This window comes from Pimephales promelas, chromosome 4 (assembly GCF_988280905.1).
Source record: "Pimephales promelas chromosome 4, fPimPro1.hap1.1, whole genome shotgun sequence".
Lineage (NCBI taxonomy): Eukaryota > Metazoa > Chordata > Actinopteri > Cypriniformes > Leuciscidae > Pimephales > Pimephales promelas.
Window position 1 is genome coordinate 24,729,809 of NC_142772.1, and position 13,179 is coordinate 24,742,987.

The following is a 13,179-nucleotide window of genomic DNA, read 5'->3' on the forward strand; positions in this document are numbered from 1 at the left end:
CGTACATTTACACATTCCACCTACCTAAAGATTGTTGCAGACCAAGTACCCCTTCATGACAGTTATGTTTCCTGGTGGAAGTGGATAATGCACCCTCCCAAACTGAACACATTGTTCAGGAATGGTTTGAGGAACATGATGAAGATGTCTTTCAAATTGCTTATACTGAATGATTAGTGATATACTGTCGAAATAGTGCACACACCAGCAGAATTAGTAGAAATAGCTTGAAGAGCCACAGTAAATCTGCTTTGTACTCAACTTCAAATTGACACATGGTGATAAGATGTTAGTGTGTTTGAAGTTTTTTTTTTTTTTTTTCAAAACTGACATTACAGCTTTTGGAAGATGGGGTGACAGAATCATTGGCACATCTGTAGGCCAGCGGAAATACCGAAATCTTGCATGCTTCTTTGATTGTTACATTTAAGATATCATGTGCGCTACCAGCGCTGCTGCTGCAAAGCATTAAGCTCAGTAACTGATCTCTTGTAAAATACGTTTGGAAATACTATAGACATGGAACGCTTGAGCATGAGGATTCCACACGGTTATCCTAGGAGATGATGAACAAAGGGATTAGGTGATATACTTTAAGTGATATATTGAGCACATGTGGAATTGCACAAAAAGAGAGAGAGGAGAGAGGAAATAAAAGAAGAAGGCTGGGGGTTGAAGACTGAGACTTCACTTCTGATTTATTCTAATCCGTAAAGGTTGGTGTATCTAAGAAAAGATCAGTTCGGTAGATCACATCACTGCACATCCGTTACACATTTGCTTCCCTCCCAAATCTTTGTTAAAAGACTGAGAGGTGGAAAAAAAAATCTCCTGAAAAACAGGTGGACACATGAAGGACAGAATTGTCCAGCCTGGAAAGAGTCTTCCAGAAACAAAAGGAAAACCTCTAGCAGAGATTAATGTTCTCCTCTATATATTCCGATCTAGAATCCAGCTTCTCTTTTATGGCTTTCTGTGCATTCCTTTGGTATTGTACACTCACGGAAATAGCTGCATCACCCTGTTCGGCAGGGCGTTACAGTAACTGCAGGCGGTCCGTTTGGATCCGCTCTTGCTCAAGCAGAACAGATTCATCTTCACACAAACCTCAAGGGCCGTGGTTCATCAAATCTTTTGTGTTAACTTTTATTGAAAGTGTTTATGCAGGGTCAGCTCCACCGCCTTACACTTCTCTTGTCCTCGGGCAGGGTTTTACAGTGTGGATGAGTGTTTTGTGTTCACAGAAAAGCTCACAGTAGCAGAATATGGTTGTCAGTCTTGTTTCAGAGTGCTTAAGCCTTGTTTTGTTTGGTTTTGTTTTCTTTACTTTCCTTTCTATGACCCCATTCTGTGACTGTGACTGTGTGTGTGTGTTTGTGCGTGCACTTATATACATTCTGTAAACAAATGTACTCCTAATTCAATATGAATTATGTGCAGAGCCTGTTTAGTCATCACTAAATATCTCAGAGACCAAGTTAAAGAGCTGTACCATCAAAACCACAATATATCACATTCCCGGGTAAAGCACTGACAGTGTGAGAGGAAGTGGACATTTGCTGTGTCCTGCTGAGTCCTCTGCAGTTAAACGACCAGCCTCCACAAGGGGAAAGCACACCAAAAGGACAAATAAATCCAGGGGAAACATGGTACAAATGCACTTGACATACTAAGTGGAAAGATAAATAGACAACTTGAGTCAACAAAAAAGTTTAGAAGTTCAAACATGTTAGATGGTTTCCATTGCATATAAGTAAGTGCGTGTGTCTCTTGTGCTGTAGTTTACTCTTCCAGGTGCCCAGAAAAGTATGGACTCAGTAACTGATCTCATGTGGATGAGTGCTGCATGAAATCATACTTTCAGATGGACGCTAGAACCAGGAAGATCATATTTATTCTTTTTGATAGGGCACCATTATGAGAAACTGTTTGACATATTTAGGGACGTGTCAGAACATTTCCTTGGCATTCTTTTCCGGAAATTTTCCACCGTACATTTACAAATTGTTTTCCAGTAAACTTCAACAAGATCAATTGAATTAAGAATGAGAATTACATAAGAAATTTTGGTAACACTTTAGTTTAGGGCCAAAATCTCAGTATTAACTTGCCTATTTGCATGCATAGGAAATTGGCCTTTTATTCGTTCTTTTAAGGCCTTATTCCGCATGACCCTATTCCACATCCCTTAACCCTGCTTAATACCTAAACTTAAAAACACCTTACTGACTATTAATCTGCTGTAATTAGGAGTTTACTGAGGAAAAATCCATACTTAATAGTTATTAATAGTGAGAATTGGACCTATATACAAAAGAGTGACCACATTTTTGGTAACACTTTATTTTAAGGTGATGTAGTTACTGCAAGTTACTGCATGTACTTACTATAGTAGTAACAGTAAATTGTACATAATTACAAGTAACTAACCCTAACTGTAGCTCTATAGTAGCTACAATAGTAGTTAATTGTAATAGTACATTGTACAATTGTAACAAAAGTGTAATAGTAACTCAATGGTTAATAATAATAGTAGTTAGGTACATGTAGTTAATTGATATTACTCAATACTTATTTGAGTAAATATGATGCAACTACATCCCCTTAAAATAAAGGGGAATTTTTTTTTTTTATTAGTTTCTTTTAATTATTTTGAGGGGTGTTCTTCGTTTTTCTCTTAACATTTATTGAATTAGGGTTAAGCCGCTGTTCTATTCTTTTTTCTGTAATACTGAACAGTCAACATGAGTAAGTCGTAATGCAGAGCTGCAGCCACATAGCTGCTTACAAACAGACCCAAACCACATTCCCACCCCTACTTCTTATGTGATGCCTCTGCCTAAGAAAAGCACAATGCTTCCTCTCACATTGTACAAGTGTTGTAATCAGGTGCTTTTGGTGCTGTGGCATGGTTAACATGAGTGTGTGAGATCTGAACTCTGAAAAGGACAACAGTGCAGTCATGGAGAGCACAAGAGCAAAGCGCAGTGAGATTAAACAAGAGGACTTGTGGAGACCTGTATGGCCTCTGTACCAAAAAAGGACCCATGTTCCAGGACCTCTCCTGCCAGTCTCCCATGGATTACCTTCCAGGGCCTAGTTGGATTAAGTGTTCTTAAGAAGCGGTAAGACTATCCAACAAAGTGTTTGGAAGGCTTTAAGATGTCAGGCTTTGAGTGAACTAAGGCTTCGAGGGCCAAATGATATCCAGTGAGAGCCATGTCAAGCCTTTTGGTTGCATAAGAAATGGCTTTTATGGAGCTCTGTAATGGACCAAGAGACCTTACAGCAAAATATCTGTTTAAACAATATGAATAAGTGAAAATAAGGGCCTCATCCCAACAATAGCCCATCATTCAAGTCTTGAGGAAGACAAATACAGCTGACAGAGATTGAAAGATACTGTATGTAGATAGACAGAAATGTCTGGTTGCAATTATGTCCTTTCAAAGATGATGCAATTTTGACTGTCAGAGCCCCTACTGAGACCTTCTTAAAGACATGTCCACCAGAATGGTGTCTGGAGGTGTAGGTTGGAGCTGAGGAGCAGCTTGCCATCTCTTCTAGGCACCTCTCGACTGCCATGCTGCTCTAGAACTTGCCAACTGTTTGCGTTCAAGTTCCCCCAGAAGAACGAGGAGGACAAGCCACTCGTAAATAACGTCTCTCCATTGGGAAGAAGCTGAGGAAGAGCGGCTGAGTTTTGATACTTATTACAGATGCAGAAAATTTCATTTGATAAAGCAGCACTGGGTTTAACAACCTCTCCGATCACAGGGGGAAAGGATCCTTGTGCTGTCCATCTGATGTATTTGTTAGCCGTGTTTGTACACATCCAGGGTAATGGAGTTCAGCTGCTGTGGAGAACAGGGATCAGCTTAGCATCTGAACTGCAGGTCTCATCTGCATGAAGGAATAACTCTTTCTGCTGTGTTACAACATAACCTCTGGATGGGATTTGTAACGGTCAAGCTTGGAAATCGAAGGTTATGCATGTTGGGTCCTTAGGGCCAACAGGTTTGGGTCTCTTACATTGAGGTAACAGATGTGAGAGGCACTGAAACTTGACAGATCTGTATTGTGGCAATAATACTACAGTCTCTGAAGATGGACTTTCATTGGCTTGCTTACAAGCCTCCCAGTTGGTTAGATTTAAGAGAACTTAAAGATAATTGATTCAAAATTGAATTGTATAAATATAATAGGGCTAGTTATGTGTAAGAGAGTAAGAATAAGAAAATCAAAGTATCTGTAATTTGTGAGAAAGTTACAGAATTTTGTCAAATGGAGTGAATCGACAGAGGCACGGAGGAAAGACAAGATAACATGTCTTATCATATCATATCTGGTTATGATATGCATTTATATTCAGTTAAGCTGCTTGAGCTTCTGTTTTTATTAAGTGTCCACTTTCAAATAAGCCCTTAAAAACAATATAGGATGCATAAATAATTAATTAATTAATTAGTATTTATTATAATAAGAAATGTTACATGGGATATAAATCAGCATTTCCACAATATATACAGTATATATATATATAAAATGTAGTTTTGCCATAAAACATTAATAATCTGTATTTTGTATCAAATAAATGCAGCCTGGTTACGAGACTTTAATAAACATTCAGACCACAAACCTCTAAATGGTATACCATTTATTATTTAGTCTTTTTATTTATTTTGTATCTTGTATTACTGTTATTTTTCTTCTTCAAATCTTCTCCAGGTGCTGATAAACTTTTTCAAATGGAAATGCTAATCAGAAGAGAATCTGATCTGATCAGTATTGTCAGGCAGCCCATCCAAAATATTCACCCTGACCTTAAACCTTTAGTTGAAGTCACTGAAGTTAATACGCTGAAATAGACTTATTTTACTGAAAGTGATATAAGTAAATCCAATAGCTTTGGCAAGCTTGTTTGAGTCCTGATGAAAGCAGGGAACTTTCAGATGAGCCGTTGTGAACAAGTCACTGCGTCGGTCTTGCGTCACCAATAGCTCAACTGGGTCAGGTTTGTTACAAGCCAGCGCAGTCAAGCATGACACACCAGAACAGAATTCTTTTTTCCTTTTTCAACATGTGGTGCCTTTTTGAAGTCACACAGGCTATATGCACTTTGCTTTTCCCATCAGTTCGTCAATTTAAAACCAAATCGATGCTTTGTCTTCCTCTGCGGTCCTATATAGATTCTGAGTTTCCTCCAAAATAATAGCCCATATTTTCTGCAGAGATATAAAAATGGTTGAATTGGACCATTAAACAGTTAGCTTAGTCTGTAAGAGCACCGAACACTTTGCTGTAATTGTAAAAAAAGTCTATTGTCAAGCCTGAAAGGAGTCTATCAGCATGGCACTGGGTGGGAGGGGTTAACAGATTTTATTATTTCCTTTGAAAAATTGATTCCAAGTTATAAGAGTGCTCTCGCAAAGGTGTCATATACAATTCCCCCTTTCTCTCTTCCTACTAAATCTTTTAGGCAGAAGGTTTTAAAACTTCAAATGCACCAATATCCTCTTACATATGTCATTGTATAGCCCTATATACACTTCCCCTGGTCACTCAATGCCTGAGACACCAACGTGTTCGGTGGAAACGAGGATTTTCCACAGAGGAAGAAACAGTAAAAGACTGCACTAGTGGTCTGGCTTTTCCATCACCTCTGAAAATGGTCCCATCACCTCAAGCATGGCTGACAGGGAGTCCACTGAATGCAGGCTGCTTAAATACAATCATCTCTGTTGTCATTCATTACTACCACAGCCATCCATCCTCCAGTTCTGCTGAGACCCTGCCAAGCTACTGCATTTAATATGAACATGGCAGTGTTGGACTGGATTCAAGAACAGCTACAATTATAAATGGCAGATAATGCTGAAAATAACTCTCTTTGGCAAAGATCTTGATGTGCTCTCCAAGCAATATGAAAGAAAATCTATTATAAGGGGGACCTATTGTGCAAAATTCATAATTGAGTACATATAATTTAAACATCAATGTTTAACAGTGTGTGAGAACATCAGCCTAAAATGGTAAAAAATTATACCATAAATCAAAAGCAGTCTCTTCAAACGATCTGGGGTGCGTTTCCCGTACAACGGCGTAGTTTGCTGATTCACTACCAAAGTACGATGCATCGTTGGAAAAATCAACTAGCTAGTCATGACTATTTCCCGAAACCCACTGTGGCAAAGTATCGTTCAACCACGTTGGTTTCGCACGTGGTGGAGTAATAATACTTTTAATGAAACTGTTTGAGATCCAATTAACGCTAGATTTGTTTTATATAAATTACAGACATGTCATCTGAGGAATATTTCTAATTGTTCTCAGTTGTTTTGCTTTATTACCAGACTCAATATTTGGCTCGTTCTTACATAGTAGAGCACGTTCGCACATGCGCACTCTTCAAACACGTTACTTCCAATCTTTTGAAAAACTAAAAGACGTAAATTACATTTGTATGTATTTTAAATAAAAGGCACCAGTTGTACTGAATGTCAGCTTGCTTATTTTGTTCAAGATAAGGATTTATTACCTCCAAATGTCATGCAATATAGAAACGATGCCTCTAATCACAGGTCATTCAAACCACACAACTTTGCGATGCTGTTTGCGAATGTCCGTTGGAACGATGGTTTCGGGAAACACCGACTCGTTGAACTATGCTGATAACGACGGAACTTGCGACCATTGTTGGCTAACGATGCTTTTGGGAATTGCACCCCTGATCAGGGGTGCGTTTCCTGTACAATGACGTAGTTCGCTGCTTCACTACCATAGTACGATGCACCGTTGGAGAAATGAACTAGCTAGTCACGACTGTTTCCCGAAACCCACTGTCGCAAAGTATCCTTCAACCACGTTGGTTTTGCAGGAGGTGGAGTAATAACTACTTTTAATGAAACAGTTTGAGATCCAATTAACGCAAGATTTGTTTTATATAAATTACAGACATGTCATCTGAGGACTATTTCTAATTGTTCTCAGTTATTTTGCTTTATTACCAGACTCAATATTTGGCTCGTTAGTAGAGCACATTCGCACATGCACACTCTTCAAACACGTTACTTCCAATCTTTTGAAAAACTAAAAGACGTAAATTACATTTGTATGTATTCTGAAAAAAAGGCACCAGTTGTACTGAATGTCAGCTTACTTATTTTGCTCAAGATAAGGATTTATTCCGTCCAAATGTCATGCAATATAGAAACGATGCTTCTAAACACATGTCCAGAGCTGTCGTTCAAACCACCCAACTTTGCGATGCTGTTTGCGAATGTTCGTTGGAACGATGGTTTTGGGAAACACCGACTCGTTGAACTATGCTGATAGCGATGGAACTTGCGATCATAGTTAGCTAACGATGCTTTTGGGAAACGCACCCCAGATCCCGCAATGACGTCTTAGTAGGGAGACACCCCACCCACAGACGATCTCCCCTATTAGCATAGACACAGCCACCATTTCTGTATCCTCACTGTAGCAGCTGGACCTGTACAATGTCTGCACCAAAGAGGTATTACAAATGTTGTAATTTTGGGATGTACCAATGCACTTAAGAGTCATTATAAAAAATTGACGAATCTTAAAATACGTTCACATGCAAATCAGCTCTTGGAGCAAGCCTATCATTTGATCAAAGGCCTTCTGCTGAAATCTATGACAAAACCCCTCATGTTTTCTTAGAGGGAAAAAAGTGTCTTGGTTTGCGCCTGTAACAAGAGTTACTTAAAACATCAATTAGTATACCACAGTGACCTATTTTAGTGATATTTAAGTTATTAGAAACCAGAATTAGGTTCGGCTCTTGAAATGAATTGGCTACGACCTCTGTTTGAATAGCAAACGCAGTATCAAAACATTTATTTTAACATTCCAGATGGATTGTGAAACACACAAAAGAAACAATAATAACAAATTTCCCCAAAATAGTCAGTCAGTTAAAAGAAAAGAAAAAAAATCAGTCCAGTCAAATAGTTCAATGTTCAACTCAGTTGAGTTTCAGTTCCAATCAATTCAGTTCCAATGTGGTTTGTCAAAAGGCCTTGTTTCAAATCACTACCGGCAGTGTGTGATAACGTTGGAGATCTCTTTAAATCTTATCTGTATGACGTATCCGAAAATGTGCGGTCCATCCACTTGGTGAGTTGATGGCCACTGGTTACGGTCACACTCCAGAATCACTGAATCGCTGAATCACAGGATCGCTGGCTCGCCGTAGAATCTCTCTCTCTCTCTCAACAGTGGCAAAATATGCACACACACAAAAAACCAGTCTGCATACAGCAAATGCAAAATATCGAATTAGTAGCTGTATATGGCTTCATCACTAATCATTCAAAATCAATACAACTCAAATTCTAAATCACTCAGTTTAAACATGAACACAATGCACTTTGTAACATGTCACCTCAAATATGACTTAGAACAGTCAGTAAGAATATTTGTGAATAGTGCAAAATGCTTATTTTACAGAAAGTTTTTTTCTCATTATCATATAGCTACGAATAGGAAGGCAAAAATGTGTTACAAACATCCCTTATGCTGGCTCAAAACCTCGTAGCTAAATAAACATACATGAATTCACGTTACGCCATCTCACAATAACGCATACAAAATGGCGTTTCAAATAACAACAGTCGAAGTGAAGATAAACATATCAATTATCTCCGACTGGCTTTGTTTCATTGTCAAAAGACATAACAGGAATAACAAAGTAACAAAGTGCACATAATATATTATAGTTTCATATTTTTAAATCAACTTAAAATGAAATGCTAGCAGAAAATCTCACTTCTGATGTACTCACCGAAGATTCTTAAAACAAGCAAGGAAAACAAAAGTGCAATCGGCAGTTTACAATAACTAAAACTTCTTTAAGCTTTTACAACATTGAAAATTATTTATTCTGTGTGTTAAGCGATCTGCTTTACTATATTTATCTCACTCCGTCTTCATCTCTCGATGCACTACGAGAGGGTAGGAAAAAAAATAAATTCTTCTTTAGCTGTGCAACAGAGTGACTCAGACAATAAAACGTGAAGCAGCGCCATCTAGGGGAATGGAGAATCACAGCAACTATCTCAGTCCTGTACAGTTTATGTGGGCTACACGCCAATCACATAAATTCCTCATTTAACCATTCAGAAATGTCCTGTTGCATTCTACATGTAGTCACTTCTTCTTGAGTGTTTCCATCATTGTCCGACTCCGGTTCGAAGATATAAGGCTGAACACCGCTACTGACAGTTTCTGACATTTTCAGTGTGTGCAATTGACTTCTGTTGTTGCCGCTATGCCGGATGAGGTCTTGAAGCTCCGCCCTCTTCTTGAAAGCTTATTCATGTGTTTTTGCTCACCCCCCAAAAGCAATTTTAACATGCTAAAAAATGATCAGTGGGGTATTATGAGCTAAAACTTTACACCATGGGGACATCAGAGACTTACCTCGTAAAAAATGGGCATAATAGGTTTTCTTTAAATGATCATTGTCAGACAACACATTCTCACCCCAAGGCGTCATCTTTGACCATGCTTCAATATTTGACGTTTTAGGCGCCCTTTAGCGTCACTTTCATGACGCTATCCTACACGCTAAAGGAAAGCGTCAGTTAGAGGATGCGGTTAGGTTTAGGTCTGGGGTGGGGGTAGGGTACACGCGATCCTAGGGCGTCATCTAACTGACGCTAAAGGGCGCCTAAAGCGTCAGATATTGAAGCATGTCAAATGCTTCCCAGTTAGGTGACGCCTTGGGGGTGAGAATGGGCTGTGTCAGACTATTTTCTTCAATGATAGTCTGACAGCGATCCTTTTGAATTATTGTTTTTAAATGTTAATTTTATTATTGTATTGTATTCAAAAATAGGATGTCTGTCATCATTTACACATCTGTCAAACCTGTACGACTTTATAGTGTGAAAAAAAAGAAATAATTAGCAGAATGTCCGAACTGCATTTCCTTTCAACGTTACTATGAAAGTGGATGGGGGGGGGAAACTAGAGAAAAATGCTAAAACACATATCTCTAAATATCTCCTTTTGTGTATCACATTTTACAAAAGTTTAGTGTGACATATATGATATGTTTTGTTTTGTTTTTGTTTTGCTCTGTTCCTTTAAGACAATACATCTTCCATGGTTTTACAGAAAAAACTTGGTGTTTATTTATGAAGAGCATTATTCAAAGGAGAAACATGCATGTAGTGAAGTACCTTTTTCCACACAATGAGTAACCGCGTGAAGCTGGCATTCGGCCAATGCTGTCTTTTATTCACCTCCATGATCTCATCAAACAGTGATCCACCCCATTTCCTTCAAGAACAAACTGCACTTAAAGCTGTGAATTATTTTGCTGGATGTTTCTATTATAAGCAGTAGGCTACTCGATATGACAGATTGTTTTACTGCCATTGGCAGAGAGAAACTCATTTGAATCCAATTAGTTTGTGTGGATGTAAAGCTTGAACACACCCTTTTATTTTCCTAATCACTGCCATGACTCAAGTGACGGTAAATTGCAACAGAGCAAACAGTAGGGCTGTATTGTATATGGGTTGATACATACAATTTCCTAAGATTAAGTTATTGTAAAGTACAGTAATTATAATGACAAACATGTATGTGCTGTTCAAGCATATAACCTGTGGGTGTGGGACTAATAATGATGGTTTTGAACGTTGCCTCATAGGGTCACATTTGGTGCAGCGGATATAAATCTTTCACTCTGTTACTGTAATATGTGCAGGAAGTCTTGCATTTGGCTGCCGCTAGCAGCTGCACATGTCACCCCCCTTGCCTTTCAAAGGGCCTCAAATGGATTTCGGAGGAGAAAAATACTTTACAATATACTTAAATTCTTAATTATCATATTATCGTCTTTGAACTGAAGACTAAGGGCAAATTTGCACAGTCTGTAATGGTAATGTCTTACAGAATGATCTTTCAGTTGTTCAGTAGGAGCACTGCACGCAGATCATTTTTACAGGGGTGATATAATTTTTTCCCTCTAAGAAAACATGAGGGGTTTTCTCATAGATTTCAGCAGAAGGCCTTTGATCAAATGATAGCCCTGCTCCAAGAGCTGTTTTGCAGGTGAACGTATTTTAAGACTCGTTGATTTTCTATAATGAGCTCTATAAGTCATAAATCAAATCACCACACATTCAAACAAACTTTAAAGTGACAGCACCAAGAAATGTAGACGTCCCTATGTGATTGATCATATTTTGTATCAGGCTCTGGTAACCCTTTGTCCCTTAATTTCCTTGTCTGAAAAAAAAAAATATTTATATATATATATATATATATATATATATATATTTACAAAAATATGTTTGTTTGTTTTTTTCACACAGAACAGCTTCAAAATAAAAATATGATTATGATGTGCATGTGCACGACGTGTTGTATTTCGCAGGTTATAATACTTCCAGTGAGGACATCGAGAGGACAGCTTTTATCCCAGTCCTACACATCAAAGTAAAGGTATGTAGCTTTGTTTCAAGAGCCAGGTTTCGGGAGATATATCTGATGACTTCAATGTCCAAACTGACATGAGGAGCTTCACCCCTCACTCTCTCAGGTTCCCGCTCAAGGCTTTCATGTGTCTGTGTAAAAGACAACACATCTTGTGAAATTTAAAGGTGGAGTCAAGTGTGTGTTTTTATTGTTGGGTACTCCAGAAATGAATACCTACAACTTCGGAGATCTTGTCCATTGGCACTGAAATGTTTAAATGTATTATTAAAGGTTTCGAGAAGCCCAAGTAACCTCAGTAACGTCCAGTCTTGTCCATTGGCAGATGATGGAGGCTGGCAGAGGATCACCCTGGAGGAAATGCCACCTGGACAGTTGGGGAAACATGAGATGTTCACAGCTCTTCCTCAATGTCAGATATGGTATGGATCGGTTTAGTAACAGGCTCCTCTGTATAGTCTGTCCACTGTAGGGCAGGTCTGAGTCCTAAATCTAAATCTGTGTATCTGTGATGTGACAGGACATCACACCTAAGTTCTCTGTCATGCAGAGGCCTTCAGTAAGAGAATTAGACACAGCACACAAATCAGGATATTTACTGTTGCTACTTAAAAGAAACAGGTGGACCCAAAGGAATTTCATTTGATGGTCTTGGAGCATTTTTGCAGGACGATGCAGGATGCTATAAAACAGTATTTGCTCTATTCATCTTGCAGAGGAGTTGCAAGAGTATAATAGTATGAAATCTATTTTAATATTTGAAAGCCACATACGTAAACACATAAGTTTGACTACTTTTATCATGATTTATTATATCAATATTATCATTATTATCCTTTGATTTAATTTATTTTAACTGTATACCTGTTTTGTTTTATGTTGATACTTAAAATATTATTATGATAGCCTACATAATACTAGGTTTGTATAATGTATACGTTTTTATTTTCTAATTTATAAGTGTAAGTTTCATATACATACAATACTATTTAAAAGTTTGGGGTCAGTAAGATTTAATTAAATTTTAATAAATTAATACTTTTATTCAGCAAGGATGCATTAAAAATAAAATGATCAAAGATTACTTAAAAGAAAAAATTGGAAGCGTTACCAAGGCAGTCTTTCTAAAGTAATCAAATAAAAAAGTATCACAATTTCCACAAAATATTGAGCAGCACAACTGTAATAATAAGTAGTAATAATAATGAATGTTTCTTGAGCATCAAATCAGCATATTAGAATTTAATAAATGTAGAGATTCTTTCAAAAAATCTTAAACCCACCCCAAACTTTTGAATGGTATAGTGTAGTTCTAGCTGATTATTTTAGTTCATAGAACATAATTTAATAAGTCAATGAATTTAATCGTTTAAAAATGACTTTAACTCTCTTGAACAGTGCAGATATTCCCTGTTTTGTGTTCATATAAAATAGAAGGCCAAACCACATTAGCGCTGATGAGTTATTCAAATTCAGTCAAATCGGCTATTGTAGTGGTCAGCCCATGCTGATTGTGGCCAAAAACTGAAAAAAAGTGGTCTAGTGGTCAGTCTGCGCCTGGTGTGTCAAATCAAATAGCCTGCAGATGTTTGGATCGTCACAAGATCCCCTGCTGGCTGGTATTTGGACATCATGTCCCAAATGTTCAGAGCGGATCAAAAGTTTGAACCGGTTTTATTGCACAACACTGTGCAGGAAACA

The 13,179-nt window shown here is 37.9% G+C and overlaps 1 long non-coding RNA gene across 1 annotated transcript; it reads right to left on the reverse strand.

Annotated features, from left to right (window-relative positions):
- Nucleotides 1–7,832: 7,832 nt before the first annotated feature.
- Nucleotides 7,833–9,333, reverse strand: LOC148981703 (uncharacterized). The gene is made up of 2 exons (XR_016168307.1): nucleotides 8,813–9,333; nucleotides 7,833–8,279 (listed from the first exon to the last, which is right to left on the reverse strand). It is a non-coding gene; the product is annotated as an uncharacterized LOC148981703 (long non-coding RNA).
- Between the last annotated feature and the right edge of the window lie 3,846 nt (nucleotides 9,334–13,179).